The sequence below is a fragment of the Mytilus californianus genome, unplaced genomic scaffold (assembly GCF_021869535.1).
Source record: "Mytilus californianus isolate M0D057914Y unplaced genomic scaffold, xbMytCali1.0.p SCAF_1, whole genome shotgun sequence".
Taxonomy (NCBI): domain Eukaryota; kingdom Metazoa; phylum Mollusca; class Bivalvia; order Mytilida; family Mytilidae; genus Mytilus; species Mytilus californianus.
Window position 1 is genome coordinate 73,431,351 of NW_026262581.1, and position 20,511 is coordinate 73,451,861.

The following is a 20,511-nucleotide window of genomic DNA, read 5'->3' on the forward strand; positions in this document are numbered from 1 at the left end:
ACTTTTAACCTGCATAATATCTTGAAGAATAACAATTGAAGACGTATTTCAATGTGTTCTGATGATGGGTTGATGTATAAAAAAGACGGAAGGTACCAAGGGGACATTCAAAGTTCATAAATTGAATTTATTTATTTTATAAAACCTTATAGGTTGCAATTCTGTAAATATAGACAATGCAATTTCCCATAGGAACTCCCTTTGCGGCTTAAACTATGAAGTTTCGTGAAAAATAATATCCCAGAACGGAAAGTTTATATGCACTACTATTTTATTCAAAGGTCAAAATATAGGGCTGTGCGGATTATTTTCAACATTTATATGCCCTGAACTTCTAAGAGTTTAAACTTATACTAAAATTCTATACTACCCTTACCTTCATATCTGGACCTCCTAAGAATTAAAATTTAGGCGCTACCATGTTTTTCTATACTGGTTACATTCCAAAGTGATGTCTCTATGAGATGAAACACAGAGATCATAAATGGGAACCAGTACATCAACAAATCAACATATCTATGAATATTATATATCTCCCCAAAAGAGGCGTGGTTTGAGAAACAGCTGTATTTACAAAGTGCAACCTATACAAACATTTATTCAAATAGAAAACCTTCTAAAAACACTTTTTCTCACAACATTACTTATTTATCAGAATTATAGCTTTGAAGAAATCACTGCACATACTCTAAGTTCCCTTTTACAGTACATTTTATACCCCTACCCCTGTTTCAATTTTTTAAAGAATTTGAAAACAGGACTTTAATCATTGCCAGCTTACCCTATGTGCATGTTTTCTGACATGAAATGTCTAAAACATGTTTGAAACTATTCTGATAACAAATTGAAAGCATTTTAGAATACTATAAATGTATTGTTTAGTAGTTAATCATTCCAACATTCAAGATTATACAAAGTATCCAATCCTGCCTGTGTCTCCAGTCCACATCTTACTGTATGCCTATTTGTCAATGAAAGTTCACAATTTCTGTCTCAAATGGTCAGTTAAGAGTTCTTGTCACAACAGTATCATCTTTAACCATATAACTAACATAAGTTAGTTAATGTATGAACTAGAAGTGTCTAAACAAAGCCATATTTGCAAAATTGTATTTAGGAAGATATGAGTCTGGTGCATAAATTCACTAAAAGTTTGATAGAAATGACTGCTTACATCTTATTTTTGCATAACTTTCCAGCAGTTATTGTTTTGTTTACAAAAGACCTTGAAAATAATAAAATCATAGCATTTACAAGTTAAATTATCTGTTTTATGACCCAGTTTAGGCATTTTTTTTCTGTTTTTTGCCCCCTGGGGCCTCACATTTCCTAAATATTTTCCCTGTTTCTAGCAATGTGGAATATTTAGTATATATTTAGGATAGAACACACTATTGTTAGTTTTATTGAGGTCTTTTTGTAATTCTACATGTAGCTTGTACTTTTTAATGCCGCGGTCACAAAAAAACACATTTAGGTGTTATGGCTTACTTTTGGGTTATTGACAGGACAAAAATAACACAACAAAATTATTTAGGATGGATCAATGAGTTGCAATGACTGCGAAGAGTAAATGTAAGCACTTCTAAACAATTTAAATCACAAATAGGCATATATCATGAATTTATTCTGAATTCAGGGATTTAAGTACACCATGCATACTGTAAACTGTGAATTTATGCTGAGTCATCAGAGTTAAGGCTCAGGATTTTCTCAATCTTCATGAAATATTTATAAAACTTCATATTTGAGTTAAATTCTTTAAAATCTCTGCGATAAACCAGATTTTGTGAAATTCTGTATGTTCTATTTTTAACCCTATATAGGTTGCAATTCTGTAAATATAGACAATGCAATTTCCCATAGGAACTCCCTTTGCGGCTTAAACTGTGACACGTTTACTATGAAGTTTCATGAAAAATAATATCCCAGAACGGAAAGTTTATATGCACTACTATTTTATTCAAAGGTCAAAATATAGGGCTGTGCGGATTATTTTCAACATTTATATGCCCTGAACTTCTAAGAGTTTAAACTTATACTAAAATTCTATACTACCCTTACCTTCATATCTGGACCTCCTAAGAATTAAAATTTAGGCGCTACCATGTTTTTCTATACTGGTTACATTCCAAAGTGATGTCTCTGTGAGATGAAACACAGAGATCATAAATGGGAACCAGTACATCAACAAATCAACATATCTATGAATATTATATATCTCCCCAAAAGAGGCGTGGTTTGAGAAACAGCTGTATTTACAAAGTGCAACCTATACAAACATTTATTCAAATAGAAAACCTTCTAAAAACACTTTTTCTCACAACATTACTTATTTATCAGAATTATAGCTTTGAAGAAATCACTGCACATACTCTAAGTTCCCTTTTACAGTACATTTTATACCCCTACCCCTGTTTCAATTTTTTAAAGAATTTGAAAACAGGACTTTAATCATTGCCAGCTTACCCTATGTGCATGTTTTCTGACATGAAATGTCTAAAACATGTTTGAAACTATTCTGATAACAAATTGAAAGCATTTTAGAATACTATAAATGTATTGTTTAGTAGTTAATCATTCCAACATTCAAGATTATACAAAGTATCCAATCCTGCCTGTGTCTCCAGTCCACATCTTACTGTATGCCTATTTGTCAATGAAAGTTCACAATTTCTGTCTCAAATGGTCAGTTAAGAGTTCTTGTCACAACAGTATCATCTTTAACCATATAACTAACATAAGTTAGTTAATGTATGAACTAGAAGTGTCTAAACAAAGCCATATTTGCAAAATTGTATTTAGGAAGATATGAGTCTGGTGCATAAATTCACTAAAAGTTTGATAGAAATGACTGCTTACATCTTATTTTTGCATAACTTTCCAGCAGTTATTGTTTTGTTTACAAAAGACCTTGAAAATAATAAAATCATAGCATTTACAAGTTAAATTATCTGTTTTATGACCCAGTTTAGGCATTTTTTTTCTGTTTTTTGCCCCCTGGGGCCTCACATTTCCTAAATATTTTCCCTGTTTCTAGCAATGTGGAATATTTAGTATATATTTAGGATAGAACACACTATTGTAAGTTTTATTGAGGTCTTTTTGTAATTCTACATGTAGCTTGTACTTTTTAATGCCGCGGTCACAAAAAAACACATTTAGGTGTTATGGCTTACTTTTGGGTTATTGACAGGACAAAAATAACACAACAAAATTATTTAGGATGGATCAATGAGTTGCAATGACTGCGAAGAGTAAATGTAAGCACTTCTAAACAATTTAAATCACAAATAGGCATATATCATGAATTTATTCTGAATTCAGGGATTTAAGTACACCATGCATACTGTAAACTGTGAATTTATGCTGAGTCATCAGAGTTAAGGCTCAGGATTTTCTCAATCTTCATGAAATATTTATAAAACTTCATATTTGAGTTAAATTCTTTAAAATCTCTGCGATAAACCAGATTTTGTGAAATTCTGTATGTTCTATTTTTTAACCCTATATAGGTTGCAATTCTGTAAATATAGACAATGCAATTTCCCATAGGAACTCCCTTTGCGGCTTAAACTGTGACACGTTTACTATGAAGTTTCATGAAAAATAATATCCCAGAACGGAAAGTTTATATGCACTACTATTTTATTCAAAGGTCAAAATATAGGGCTGTGCGGATTATTTTCAACATTTATATGCCCTGAACTTCTAAGAGTTTAAACTTATACTAAAATTCTATACTACCCTTACCTTCATATCTGGACCTCCTAAGAATTAAAATTTAGGCGCTACCATGTTTTTCTATACTGGTTACATTCCAAAGTGATGTCTCTATGAGATGAAACACAGAGATCATAAATGGGAACCAGTACATCAACAAATCAACATATCTATGAATATTATATATCTCCCCAAAAGAGGCGTGGTTTGAGAAACAGCTGTATTTACAAAGTGCAACCTATACAAACATTTATTCAAATTGAAAACCTTCTAAAAACACTTTTTCTCACAACATTACTTATTTATCAGAATTATAGCTTTGAAGAAATCACTGCACATACTCTAAGTTCCCTTTTACAGTACATTTTATACCCCTACCCCTGTTTAAATTTTTTAAAGAATTTGAAAACAGGACTTTAATCATTGCCAGCTTACCCTATGTGCATGTTTTCTGACATGAAATGTCTAAAACATGTTTGAAACTATTCTGATAACAAATTGAAAGCATTTTAGAATACTATAAATGTATTGTTTAGTAGTTAATCATTCCAACATTCAAGATTATACAAAGTATCCAATCCTGCCTGTGTCTCCAGTCCACATCTTACTGTATGCCTATTTGTCAATGAAAGTTCACAATTTCTGTCTCAAATGGTCAGTTAAGAGTTCTTGTCACAACAGTATCATCTTTAACCATATAACTAACATAAGTTAGTTAATGTATGAACTAGAAGTGTCTAAACAAAGCCATATTTGCAAAATTGTATTTAGGAAGATATGAGTCTGGTGCATAAATTCACTAAAAGTTTGATAGAAATGACTGCTTACATCTTATTTTTGCATAACTTTCCAGCAGTTATTGTTTTGTTTACAAAAGACCTTGAAAATAATAAAATCATAGCATTTACAAGTTAAATTATCTGTTTTATGACCCAGTTTAGGCATTTTTTTTCTGTTTTTTGCCCCCTGGGGCCTCACATTTCCTAAATATTTTCCCTGTTTCTAGCAATGTGGAATATTTAGTATATATTTAGGATAGAACACACTATTGTAAGTTTTATTGAGGTCTTTTTGTAATTCTACATGTAGCTTGTACTTTTTAATGCCGCGGTCACAAAAAAACACATTTAGGTGTTATGGCTTACTTTTGGGTTATTGACAGGACAAAAATAACACAACAAAATTATTTAGGATGGATCAATGAGTTGCAATGACTGCGAAGAGTAAATGTAAGCACTTCTAAACAATTTAAATCACAAATAGGCATATATCATGAATTTATTCTGAATTCAGGGATTTAAGTACACCATGCATACTGTAAACTGTGAATTTATGCTGAGTCATCAGAGTTAAAGCTCAGGATTTTCTCAATCTTCATGAAATATTTATAAAACTTCATATTTGAGTTAAATTCTTTAAAATCTCTGCGATAAACCAGATTTTGTGAAATTCTGTATGTTCTATTTTTTAACCCTATATAGGTTGCAATTCTGTAAATATAGACAATGCAATTTCCCATAGGAACTCCCTTTGCGGCTTAAACTGTGACACGTTTACTATGAAGTTTCATGAAAAATAATATCCCAGAACGGAAAGTTTATATGCACTACTATTTTATTCAAAGGTCAAAATATAGGGCTGTGCGGATTATTTTCAACATTTATATGCCCTGAACTTCTAAGAGTTTAAACTTATACTAAAATTCTATACTACCCTTACCTTCATATCTGGACCTCCTAAGAATTAAAATTTAGGCGCTACCATGTTTTTCTATACTGGTTACATTCCAAAGTGATGTCTCTATGAGATGAAACACAGAGATCATAAATGGGAACCAGTACATCAACAAATCAACATATCTATGAATATTATATATCTCCCCAAAAGAGGCGTGGTTTGAGAAACAGCTGTATTTACAAAGTGCAACCTATACAAACATTTATTCAAATTGAAAACCTTCTAAAAACACTTTTTCTCACAACATTACTTATTTATCAGAATTATAGCTTTGAAGAAATCACTGCACATACTCTAAGTTCCCTTTTACAGTACATTTTATACCCCTACCCCTGTTTCAATTTTTTAAAGAATTTGAAAACAGGACTTTAATCATTGCCAGCTTACCCTATGTGCATGTTTTCTGACATGAAATGTCTAAAACATGTTTGAAACTATTCTGATAACAAATTGAAAGCATTTTAGAATACTATAAATGTATTGTTTAGTAGTTAATCATTCCAACATTCAAGATTATACAAAGTATCCAATCCTGCCTGTGTCTCCAGTCCACATCTTACTGTATGCCTATTTGTCAATGAAAGTTCACAATTTCTGTCTCAAATGGTCAGTTAAGAGTTCTTGTCACAACAGTATCATCTTTAACCATATAACTAACATAAGTTAGTTAATGTATGAACTAGAAGTGTCTAAACAAAGCCATATTTGCAAAATTGTATTTAGGAAGATATGAGTCTGGTGCATAAATTCACTAAAAGTTTGATAGAAATGACTGCTTACATCTTATTTTTGCATAACTTTCCAGCAGTTATTGTTTTGTTTACAAAAGACCTTGAAAATAATAAAATCATAGCATTTACAAGTTAAATTATCTGTTTTATGACCCAGTTTAGGCATTTTTTTTCTGTTTTTTGCCCCCTGGGGCCTCACATTTCCTAAATATTTTCCCTGTTTCTAGCAATGTGGAATATTTAGTATATATTTAGGATAGAACACACTATTGTAAGTTTTATTGAGGTCTTTTTGTAATTCTACATGTAGCTTGTACTTTTTAATGCCGCGGTCACAAAAAAACACATTTAGGTGTTATGGCTTACTTTTGGGTTATTGACAGGACAAAAATAACACAACAAAATTATTTAGGATGGATCAATGAGTTGCAATGACTGCGAAGAGTAAATGTAAGCACTTCTAAACAATTTAAATCACAAATAGGCATATATCATGAATTTATTCTGAATTCAGGGATTTAAGTACACCATGCATACTGTAAACTGTGAATTTATGCTGAGTCATCAGAGCTAAGGCTCAGGATTTTCTCAATCTTCATGAAATATTTATAAAACTTCATATTTGAGTTAAATTCTTTAAAATCTCTGCGATAAACCAGATTTTGTGAAATTCTGTATGTTCTATTTTTTAACCCTATATAGGTTGCAATTCTGTAAATATAGACAATGCAATTTCCCATAGGAACTCCCTTTGCGGCTTAAACTGTGACACGTTTACTATGAAGTTTCATGAAAAATAATATCCCAGAACGGAAAGTTTATATGCACTACTATTTTATTCAAAGGTCAAAATATAGGGCTGTGCGGATTATTTTCAACATTTATATGCCCTGAACTTCTAAGAGTTTAAACTTATACTAAAATTCTATACTACCCTTACCTTCATATCTGGACCTCCTAAGAATTAAAATTTAGGCGCTACCATGTTTTTCTATACTGGTTACATTCCAAAGTGATGTCTCTATGAGATGAAACACAGAGATCATAAATGGGAACCAGTACATCAACAAATCAACATATCTATGAATATTATATATCTCCCCAAAAGAGGCGTGGTTTGAGAAACAGCTGTATTTACAAAGTGCAACCTATACAAACATTTATTCAAATAGAAAACCTTCTAAAAACACTTTTTCTCACAACATTACTTATTTATCAGAATTATAGCTTTGAAGAAATCACTGCACATACTCTAAGTTCCCTTTTACAGTACATTTTATACCCCTACCCCTGTTTCAATTTTTTAAAGAATTTGAAAACAGGACTTTAATCATTGCCAGCTTACCCTATGTGCATGTTTTCTGACATGAAATGTCTAAAACATGTTTGAAACTATTCTGATAACAAATTGAAAGCATTTTAGAATACTATAAATGTATTGTTTAGTAGTTAATCATTCCAACATTCAAGATTATACAAAGTATCCAATCCTGCCTGTGTCTCCAGTCCACATCTTACTGTATGCCTATTTGTCAATGAAAGTTCACAATTTCTGTCTCAAATGGTCAGTTAAGAGTTCTTGTCACAACAGTATCATCTTTAACCATATAACTAACATAAGTTAGTTAATGTATGAACTAGAAGTGTCTAAACAAAGCCATATTTGCAAAATTGTATTTAGGAAGATATGAGTCTGGTGCATAAATTCACTAAAAGTTTGATAGAAATGACTGCTTACATCTTATTTTTGCATAACTTTCCAGCAGTTATTGTTTTGTTTACAAAAGACCTTGAAAATAATAAAATCATAGCATTTACAAGTTAAATTATCTGTTTTATGACCCAGTTTAGGCATTTTTTTTCTGTTTTTTGCCCCCTGGGGCCTCACATTTCCTAAATATTTTCCCTGTTTCTAGCAATGTGGAATATTTAGTATATATTTAGGATAGAACACACTATTGTAAGTTTTATTGAGGTCTTTTTGTAATTCTACATGTAGCTTGTACTTTTTAATGCCGCGGTCACAAAAAAACACATTTAGGTGTTATGGCTTACTTTTGGGTTATTGACAGGACAAAAATAACACAACAAAATTATTTAGGATGGATCAATGAGTTGCAATGACTGCGAAGAGTAAATGTAAGCACTTCTAAACAATTTAAATCACAAATAGGCATATATCATGAATTTATTCTGAATTCAGGGATTTAAGTACACCATGCATACTGTAAACTGTGAATTTATGCTGAGTCATCAGAGCTAAGGCTCAGGATTTTCTCAATCTTCATGAAATATTTATAAAACTTCATATTTGAGTTAAATTCTTTAAAATCTCTGCGATAAACCAGATTTTGTGAAATTCTGTATGTTCTATTTTTTAACCCTATATAGGTTGCAATTCTGTAAATATAGACAATGCAATTTCCCATAGGAACTCCCTTTGCGGCTTAAACTGTGACACGTTTACTATGAAGTTTCATGAAAAATAATATCCCAGAACGGAAAGTTTATATGCACTACTATTTTATTCAAAGGTCAAAATATAGGGCTGTGCGGATTATTTTCAACATTTATATGCCCTGAACTTCTAAGAGTTTAAACTTATACTAAAATTCTATACTACCCTTACCTTCATATCTGGACCTCCTAAGAATTAAAATTTAGGCGCTACCATGTTTTTCTATACTGGTTACATTCCAAAGTGATGTCTCTATGAGATGAAACACAGAGATCATAAATGGGAACCAGTACATCAACAAATCAACATATCTATGAATATTATATATCTCCCCAAAAGAGGCGTGGTTTGAGAAACAGCTGTATTTACAAAGTGCAACCTATACAAACATTTATTCAAATAGAAAACCTTCTAAAAACACTTTTTCTCACAACATTACTTATTTATCAGAATTATAGCTTTGAAGAAATCACTGCACATACTCTAAGTTCCCTTTTACAGTACATTTTATACCCCTACCCCTGTTTCAATTTTTTAAAGAATTTGAAAACAGGACTTTAATCATTGCCAGCTTACCCTATGTGCATGTTTTCTGACATGAAATGTCTAAAACATGTTTGAAACTATTCTGATAACAAATTGAAAGCATTTTAGAATACTATAAATGTATTGTTTAGTAGTTAATCATTCCAACATTCAAGATTATACAAAGTATCCAATCCTGCCTGTGTCTCCAGTTCACATCTTACTGTATGCCTATTTGTCAATGAAAGTTCACAATTTCTGTCTCAAATGGTCAGTTAAGAGTTCTTGTCACAACAGTATCATCTTTAACCATATAACTAACATAAGTTAGTTAATGTATGAACTAGAAGTGTCTAAACAAAGCCATATTTGCAAAATTGTATTTAGGAAGATATGAGTCTGGTGCATAAATTCACTAAAAGTTTGATAGAAATGACTGCTTACATCTTATTTTTGCATAACTTTCCAGCAGTTATTGTTTTGTTTACAAAAGACCTTGAAAATAATAAAATCATAGCATTTACAAGTTAAATTATCTGTTTTATGACCCAGTTTAGGCATTTTTTTTCTGTTTTTTGCCCCCTGGGGCCTCACATTTCCTAAATATTTTCCCTGTTTCTAGCAATGTGGAATATTTAGTATATATTTAGGATAGAACACACTATTGTAAGTTTTATTGAGGTCTTTTTGTAATTCTACATGTAGCTTGTACTTTTTAATGCCGCGGTCACAAAAAAACACATTTAGGTGTTATGGCTTACTTTTGGGTTATTGACAGGACAAAAATAACACAACAAAATTATTTAGGATGGATCAATGAGTTGCAATGACTGCGAAGAGTAAATGTAAGCACTTCTAAACAATTTAAATCACAAATAGGCATATATCATGAATTTATTCTGAATTCAGGGATTTAAGTACACCATGCATACTGTAAACTGTGAATTTATGCTGAGTCATCAGAGTTAAGGCTCAGGATTTTCTCAATCTTCATGAAATATTTATAAAACTTCATATTTGAGTTAAATTCTTTAAAATCTCTGCGATAAACCAGATTTTGTGAAATTCTGTATGTTCTATTTTTTAACCCTATATAGGTTGCAATTCTGTAAATATAGACAATGCAATTTCCCATAGGAACTCCCTTTGCGGCTTAAACTGTGACACGTTTACTATGAAGTTTCATGAAAAATAATATCCCAGAACGGAAAGTTTATATGCACTACTATTTTATTCAAAGGTCAAAATATAGGGCTGTGCGGATTATTTTCAACATTTATATGCCCTGAACTTCTAAGAGTTTAAACTTATACTAAAATTCTATACTACCCTTACCTTCATATCTGGACCTCCTAAGAATTAAAATTTAGGCGCTACCATGTTTTTCTATACTGGTTACATTCCAAAGTGATGTCTCTATGAGATGAAACACAGAGATCATAAATGGGAACCAGTACATCAACAAATCAACATATCTATGAATATTATATATCTCCCCAAAAGAGGCGTGGTTTGAGAAACAGCTGTATTTACAAAGTGCAACCTATACAAACATTTATTCAAATAGAAAACCTTCTAAAAACACTTTTTCTCACAACATTACTTATTTATCAGAATTATAGCTTTGAAGAAATCACTGCACATACTCTAAGTTCCCTTTTACAGTACATTTTATACCCCTACCCCTGTTTCAATTTTTTAAAGAATTTGAAAACAGGACTTTAATCATTGCCAGCTTACCCTATGTGCATGTTTTCTGACATGAAATGTCTAAAACATGTTTGAAACTATTCTGATAACAAATTGAAAGCATTTTAGAATACTATAAATGTATTGTTTAGTAGTTAATCATTCCAACATTCAAGATTATACAAAGTATCCAATCCTGCCTGTGTCTCCAGTCCACATCTTACTGTATGCCTATTTGTCAATGAAAGTTCACAATTTCTGTCTCAAATGGTCAGTTAAGAGTTCTTGTCACAACAGTATCATCTTTAACCATATAACTAACATAAGTTAGTTAATGTATGAACTAGAAGTGTCTAAACAAAGCCATATTTGCAAAATTGTATTTAGGAAGATATGAGTCTGGTGCATAAATTCACTAAAAGTTTGATAGAAATGACTGCTTACATCTTATTTTTGCATAACTTTCCAGCAGTTATTGTTTTGTTTACAAAAGACCTTGAAAATAATAAAATCATAGCATTTACAAGTTAAATTATCTGTTTTATGACCCAGTTTAGGCATTTTTTTTCTGTTTTTTGCCCCCTGGGGCCTCACATTTCCTAAATATTTTCCCTGTTTCTAGCAATGTGGAATATTTAGTATATATTTAGGATAGAACACACTATTGTAAGTTTTATTGAGGTCTTTTTGTAATTCTACATGTAGCTTGTACTTTTTAATGCCGCGGTCACAAAAAAACACATTTAGGTGTTATGGCTTACTTTTGGGTTATTGACAGGACAAAAATAACACAACAAAATTATTTAGGATGGATCAATGAGTTGCAATGACTGCGAAGAGTAAATGTAAGCACTTCTAAACAATTTAAATCACAAATAGGCATATATCATGAATTTATTCTGAATTCAGGGATTTAAGTACACCATGCATACTGTAAACTGTGAATTTATGCTGAGTCATCAGAGTTAAGGCTCAGGATTTTCTCAATCTTCATGAAATATTTATAAAACTTCATATTTGAGTTAAATTCTTTAAAATCTCTGCGATAAACCAGATTTTGTGAAATTCTGTATGTTCTATTTTTTAACCCTATATAGGTTGCAATTCTGTAAATATAGACAATGCAATTTCCCATAGGAACTCCCTTTGCGGCTTACACTGTGACACGTTTACTATGAAGTTTCATGAAAAATAATATCCCAGAACGGAAAGTTTATATGCACTACTATTTTATTCAAAGGTCAAAATATAGGGCTGTGCGGATTATTTTCAACATTTATATGCCCTGAACTTCTAAGAGTTTAAACTTATACTAAAATTCTATACTACCCTTACCTTCATATCTGGACCTCCTAAGAATTAAAATTTAGGCGCTACCATGTTTTTCTATACTGGTTACATTCCAAAGTGATGTCTCTATGAGATGAAACACAGAGATCATAAATGGGAACCAGTACATCAACAAATTAACATATCTATGAATATTATATATCTCCCCAAAAGAGGCGTGGTTTGAGAAACAGCTGTATTTACAAAATGCAACCTATACAGTGGGAATCTAGTGAACGAGAACTAAAGAAATTTCACTCTTCTTATGAGTCGAGAAAATCAATAATAAAACAATGCCGGTGACGATACTGATCAAAAGTTATTTTTAAATAATAATCGTACATTTTAAAGAAATCATTTGTTAATCTGTGTTATTAGAAATATACGTGCAAATACACGATGCTTTATGTTCAGTATTTATTGAGATGATTGCATTAGAAGCTTGTGAAACAGAAATCTAAAAAATGTTAATCCTTGCTACACATTGACAAAGAAAAAATGGAAAAAAATCGAGTACACACAAAATCTAAAGATCTTCCAGGTCACTAATTTTAAGAGTGTTCCACAAAGTCCTTAGTACAAAAAAAAACGTATATTGCAATTCCCCAAAATATACTAGTTTTTTGCATCTAAATTTTTGAGTACACCGGTCAACTCTTATCTCATGAATATTCATTATAGAAATATTGTCTCTTCGTGAATATAACAATTTAAAAGTCTGTATGTGCAGGTTAAAAAATTAAAGATATCTATTCTTGTAAAGTAGTTATCTTTCTATTATTTTTTTATATGATTTTAAGAAAAGGTCGTCTCTCTTTTTGTACATGTAGTTGCAGTCTTCCCGATCTATTCACATTCAATGTTAACATCGGGATAAGGTTCGTTTGAATTTGCTTAGTAACTTAATTTCAAAAGTGTTAATTTTTGCTGCATATCAATCGCTTCCTTTTGAATTTTTCCCCTGACTTTCTCTAATCTAGCTGCATATATATACGGATAATAAGTATGTTACAGACAGGTATACAGCCAGTAGAAAAATAAATTGAAGTTGATACTCCAGGATTTTTTTCTCATGGCAACATTTTAAACCAAATTTACATCAAGGTCCTATGGCCTATCGCCGTTCGCTATCTAAGGAGGGAAATGATAACATTAAATAGAAGTTTTGTGTTTATTTCAACTAGTTTCTATTTTTACTATTTACCTGGAAGTTTTCCGTGAATTTATAATTGATTGCGTCCTTGTTAAAACGGGACAAACATTGAGAAGATCTAGTTGTCAGTGTTTGCAGGGGAGGTAATATGTTTTCACTAGAATTTTCCACTGTATATGACATACAGGAGCACCTTGTTCCAATATGCGTCCAATGCTAGCCTGAAATCGCCGTAGACGTAAGTATTTTCTTAAATACGAGGATCAAATGTGTCTAGTTTTGATATTCAATACATGTAACAGTTGAAATTGTCATATATTCAACTTTCGTATCTGCTATTTCCTCCTGGTCAAAATGGATGTATTGTATTTTTTTCACCGGTCAAACCGATGTTTTATTTTTGAGAAATAAAACGATGTACATGTATATCGAAGTACAGTAACTTACTAAAAATGCATGGTGAACGTTGATTTTTTCGTTATTTTTTTTTTTTTTGTAGAGATTTGGTTGGATTTAATTTTTTGTAGTTGTGTAATATACATGTTTATTATGGCTTCTGTCAATGGCACACGCAAAGGATGATTAAAGGGAAATACCGGCAATGATCAGCTGATGATAGAAAAGTGGAATGTTGTTGTCAAAACATTATTGCCAATATTGGAAGGTTTTGAAGCCGGAAAAAAACATTTAATTAACTTTCGACTCATTAAAAAAATATAAAAAAATACCTATTTCGCACTCCAATGCGTACATTAAAGGATTTTCATCATGCTAAATAAGATTCAAACTGACAGCAGCAAACATTGACTCAAAGACAATTCATAGCATCCTAGTATAAAAATCAACAAACTGTTACCAGGATCAGGATTATTTATATATTTAGTGCAGAGTCAAGTTTATTGAAAGCAGCCAAGTCAGCTTGTACAGTTGTACTTTTTAGTCTTACATGACCAAGTGTCAAAGACCAGTGATTCAGTTATTAAATAATATATGTTAATGGTATATAGATGTATATAGACAGTGATTTAGCTAGAAATAGTAAAACACTTTTCACTGTTTGAGTCTTACGTTTTCTAGAAAAACAACTTTCTTAATGCTTAACAACCATGCATTACTATTGTTATTGTTTGTTATTTTTTTCCATTTACTTATCATGTTATAAATGTTTAGCATATTTCTTTCTTATTTATCTATACCAATGATATGGAATACAAATAAAAGGAGATGGGGGCATGAATACAAATCTATACACAAAGAAAAGGTCATAGCGCTATATTTACAAGCAGTCAACAATCAATTATCAAAAATCAAAGCAAGAAACAGAATCTTCTCAATATTTCCTTCTGCAATGTGATATCATTCGAATAGAAAGGCTACAAAGGTACTATAAACACATTACATTCGGATGGAAGGTTGAAAAAAAAACACGTTAAAAGGCAATTTCTACATCATACGGTTACATTTACAACAAAATTTATGTCGATAAAAAACCTCCTGATCTGAGTCCTAATCTCCTGACCAAAAGTTCCCAATCTCCTGATCTGAGTTTCACAGTCCATCACATATTTTCAATTCAATTAAAATCGTATCACCATTTAACATTAAGTATGAGACAATTAATTAATATATAACAAATAAAACATATTATGGATTTAAACAAAGCAAACATGAAATGTTAGGGAGGAAATTTAAAGTCCCATTGTAATTAGACCAATTACCCGTTTTATAAAGCGGTAAGTGCTTTACATTGTTTTACAATACTGCGAGGCTATTGTCATTTAAATAACTCCATTACCAAACCATATTTACATTTACAAATTTTGTTTAAGCGTGCTGTGCTGTTTATTATGTCATAGATATAAAAAAAAATTTAAATTAAATCATAATATACATTTTAATTGAGTATTCCTTGATTAGTAACATTTGCTTACCCCAAATCACAATGATACTGCATCTAACGAGGATGAACGGCCTTGGTCGACACTTTGACCTAAATTGATATTCGAAACACTTTAGTGGGAAGGAAACTGATATATATTCAATTAAAAAATTAAAAGTACATAAAGTCAGTGTTAAAGGCCCTTATCTATTTTTCTTGTTCAAAATTTCTTTGCAATGCCCAGTTCATTTTTATAAATCCGGACGTTTAACTGGTACAGTAGTACTCGAAAAAAGATGTTAAAAAAGTGAAATAAAACGAAATTATGTCTTATTTGTTTTCAAAACTGATATATATATTTTTTAAGAAAACAAGAAAGATCTAGAATAAAATTGATATATTAACAAAATAATAAACATGTCGATCGATTTGAGCTCATTTAATTTTACTTGCAGGAGGAAAAACGGACCGATTCACACGAAAACACTATACCTAGTGTAATTAAAATAAACCTTCGTCAGACAACTTAAGATTCTTCAACAATAGTTCAAGTGTTGCAAAATTCAGGATCAAGTATTAAACTGTCAAAGATTCCCAAATATCGGTATGGTTTATTGATTCTGAAAAGAAAATGGGACACCGGAAAACAGAAATTCGTGTATCTTAATTTCGGTTTTACACATGTTTCTGTATTACCGTTGTTCTGCATTAAGTAACATTGCAAAGCTATTTTTCAAACATACATGCGTTCAACAACAAATGGAAACAACACATTATAAATTTGTTGCGTTCAAAGATCTTTCCTGGATTTAACTTCATCAGGAACTCTACTAGCCGATATTTGGAAGCGAAGGATGTATAAGAACCGAAACAACGTTTTATATAGAGAGTGTAAAACATCATTTTATCTTTTTGTGTTTCACCGAGAAATGTATTCTGAGTACTGAAAATCCTGTGCACCTGGAAAAGTTTTAAGGTATGGAGGACCTTGATATTAAATCTAAAATTCATCATAAAAAGCGACGACAAAAATGCCCATAAAAATCCAGGAAAATGTTTAACTTTCTGAAACTTTTATATAAGTAGTTATTTCTAGGCTTTAAAATTTGGTCATGATTTTGTCGTTAGTTTTTTTTGTTGTTTCCTTATATCGACATACATGCCAACCATTTAAAATTCAATTTGATTGATACATATAAAATGTAGCAAATTTCAGGACAAATCAAACATAAATGTCAAAATCTGAAAAATTATGTTTCAGAAACTAACACTTGGAGTATGAATTTGAATGAGTACTTTAAAACATTCTTCGGGTAAGGTAAAACTGTGGCGTTTGGACTTAATTTGCGAATTCAAAAATACACATGTTTCATTTAATATGTAAAGGGGCATTGCGCTTTTGCGTATGAATTTACGATCGTTGTGTTTAAGAACAATTTCTTATACTTTTAATTATGTTATTACCTTCTATTTTGGTCATTTAATGATTTATATTTCCTAAATTAAAATATTTCCCTTGCATCTGGCTATGGTTTTCGTATAGGCATGATAGAGAAGTTCTGAGTAATATTTCTCGAGATGTTTTCGTTGGTTGGGTTAAGACCTTGTATGTTATTCTAAATTGATTCATATCAAGTTTGAGAAAATTAATTCCATTGGTTGAGCAATTGTGATATTTATTGTAATTTGATTTACTATATTTAGGCAGATGTTCTACATTCAGATATAAATCAATATATAAACCCTATAATTTTTAAAAAACCAATAAAAAGAAAACAGTATTGTTACTGTTAATGAATATTACCATGTTTCGTATATTCCGTGTGATAGTTCGTATACACGAATACCGCAGAGCGAATTGGTCCTGGCAACTGAACTTATTCAAGTTATACTTTTTAACTCGTATTTGAGTATTCCAATATCTGCATCTGCCAAACAAAAATGATTAGCGATACATTATGTAACTTATAAAAAAATTAAAGCTAATGAATATAAAAAAAAAACAACACTAAGTACTTTTTCTAATGTAAAATATTTTTATATATAAGGGCGCACTTCCCACTTGAAAGCCACTGTATTTACACATACAGCCAAACTATCGCTATTGCACAATGTTGTAAGAGCCACTGTCTGTAGAAGACTCATAAGGTAGGTTCCTATTAATTAGGACTGTTTTCCTCCACGCCACTCTAGTTTTTGACTGCTTATTTTGACTATTTTTCTAAATAAGTTGGATCTCCATATGTGGTTCTTCCATGGGTTAATTGTCCATGTAAATAGATTATTTCTCAATACGTTTAGGTAAATTATTTTTTTGATAAATATTTCTTAAAACATCATGAATGGGGAGACATTTTTGCGCCATTTTCCTTAAACAGATTTTTGCGTTGTAGGAACAAGCATATTAGTATGTATTATCAAACCTTGATTAATATAAATATTTGTATATCAAAATGTGTAATCTTCCTTGGATCTATTTGAATTAAAGTACGAAAAGAGTCATACACTCCGGATCGATATTGTGAAAACATACGGGGCTAATTAACACCCTGTTTGTGAGGAGCATTTCATAAATATGGCTTTTCATCAAGGATTTGGGTGTTGTCTGTTAGGATTTTTGAGCTATATTCATGATGGTGGTTTTGATGTTTAGGCATACTACATGTGCGTCTTAAGCAGTTGACTCTGATGTACAGCGAATAAAACACTACGTATAAAAGAACCTAAAACCCATCTGAAAAAAAACATTATCATCTGAGACCAGGAAACCCCAGAAATCGTTCAATAGAACAGACCTTGTATTACAGATTTTATCAAGAAAAAGAATAGCTAGCTCCGGTTTGGTGTTAAATTGATTTTTTGTAAATAAAGAATTTCATAAGGGTAATATAATTAGGTCACAGACAAATATGATAAAATGGCAAAACTTAGATTTTTTTAAAGAGTTATGTCCGAACAAATGTTGAGTCAATTGCTAGTTCAAATGGATAATATAGATGTTGATACCGTTGGTAATGGAAACTCAAAACCTGTTAAGAGAGTTAATATAATTCTTCCATGTTTTCAAGAAATGTTAATACACAATAAAACTTTCTGAAAAAAAAAATCATAAACTGTTAACCAAGCAAAACTTGTATTCTGTACCTTAACTTTATAGATTTTGTGATAATAAACTAAATTCACTGTAAGGGTAAACAGAAAAAAGTATAAAACATCCCTAGGTCAAAAAGTCTGAATATATGATTAAGTAAATTAATCTATAAGAAGTATGTTGGAATGCACATGAAAATTCGAATATAATATATACTTGTATACTTATCAGATCAGGTCTACAAAAAGACTGTCACAAGAAGCCTCTCATTAATCTCAAAAGTCCCTTTCAATAATTGTTGTAATAATTATACTACTATTAATAGGGATGATTTGTTTTTTGGGGCTAGGATGAAATTTCAAAAAAAGCAGGACAGTAGTCTTGAGTAAACAAGAGGCTCTCAAGAGCCTGAATCGCTCACCTGCATTTCAGAGGAGAAGATTTTTAAATGTTAGAAAACTTGATGAACAAATTGTGTAGAATTGTCTTTAAAGGGCAATTAACTCCTTAAGGGGTCAATTGACAATTTTGGTCATATTAACTTTTTTGTAGATCTTACTTTGCTGAACATTATTGCTGCTTACAGTTTATATATATCTATAATAATATTCAAAATAATAACAAAAAACTGCAAAATTTTGTTCGAAACTACCAATTCGGTGGCAGCAACCCAACAATGGGTTGTTCGATTCGTCTGAAAATTTCAGAGCTGATAGATCTTGACCAACTGAACAATTTTTTCCCATGTCACATTTGCTCTAAAAGATTTAGTTTTTGAGATATAAGCCAAAAACTGCATTTGACCCCTATGTTCTGTTTTTAGCCATGGCGGCCATGTTTGTCGATGGATCAAAACTTCGGATAAAATTTATAAACTAGATACCCTAAAGAACATTTAGTTAAAGTTTGAAGGTATTTGGCCCAGTAGTTTCAGAGGAGAAGATTTTTGAAATAGTTTACGACGACAGACGACGACGACAGACGACGGACGACGACGGACGCCAAGTGATGGCATAAGCTCACATGGGGCCCTTTGGGCCCCGGTGAGCTAAAAAAAAAGGCAAGATGAGCAACTTGGCAAAAAAAAAAGGCAGGATGACAATTTATGCACAAAAAGTCTGGATAAGCTAATATAAAAAAATGCAGGTCTGAAAAGAGTGAAAAATAGAGAGGCAGGACAGAGATTACAACTGAAAGAGAAATGGTTGCTCCCTTCTTTGAATTAAAACAATACTGTGTCCATAGTATACCTATTCCCCACTCACTATTATTTTCTATGTTCAGTGGACAGTGAAATTGGGGTCAAAACTCTAATTTGGTATTAAAAGTAGATAGCTCATACCAAAGAGAACTAAAACTTTAACCTGAAGAGAACAGACGGACCGACGTACTGAAGTATAGACCAAAAAAACATAATGCCCCTGTGGGGCATAAAAGAAACTGCAGCACTTTCAAAATTGTCCAATCTGAAAATATTAAACATTAATAATGCAGAATAAAGGTAACGGCTGGGAATTAAACCGACGTTCAGAATTTCAAATTTCAAAAGCCAAATAAATGAAAAATACGAGTTTCCAGTTTCCCCACCTAAAGGCTAAATGACCATCCTTATATTTTAAGCTTAGAAATAGCCTAGACCATAACGTTGTTTTTGTCATTTTTTAATTAGCACTGTTAAAGTCAAGAATTTCTCTCAATGTAAAAAAAAGGTAAAATAAAAAGAAATCCCTACCTACCATGCCTACCCTACTGTACATGTATTTTTTTTTTTTAAAGACACACATATAAATTTATTTGGCTTAATCTAAATGCTGGTAATGTTTGTGTAGTATCACCTGATGTAGTTGGATTCTGTTTGTGAATAATTTTATAGAAAAAAAATACCAATATAGTCCATGCAGTCTATATATACATAATGAGATGTTGTTTCATTGCTATAATTGTGTAAACGAGTCAACTATTCATTTAGCATGTTTAGCATGTTAAGACCAATTGCAGGTCAATGTACACACTAGCTTATACATTGAAGTAAGCTAGTAAAGCAAGTTACCATTAAAAAGGTGAAGAATTGCAAACATTTATATGTTTACAGAGAAAACTAATCAACTAATTACTGATCATTACTAGTATCAATCAGTTAAATAACTTCAAGAATAAATGAAAAACAAAACTGGATGGTTAGAAGTCAAAACATTC

At 31.3% G+C, this 20,511-nt stretch overlaps 1 protein-coding gene across 1 annotated transcript in view; it reads right to left on the reverse strand.

The window, feature by feature from the left end:
* Positions 1–15,334, reverse strand: part of LOC127723890 (uncharacterized) — a 31,622-nt gene extending 16,288 nt beyond the window's left edge. The window contains exon 1 of the mRNA XM_052230617.1: positions 15,277–15,334. The gene's annotated coding sequence lies outside the window, so the exon portion shown is untranslated. The remainder of the gene's footprint in view (positions 1–15,276) is intronic.
* Between the last annotated feature and the right edge of the window lie 5,177 nt (positions 15,335–20,511).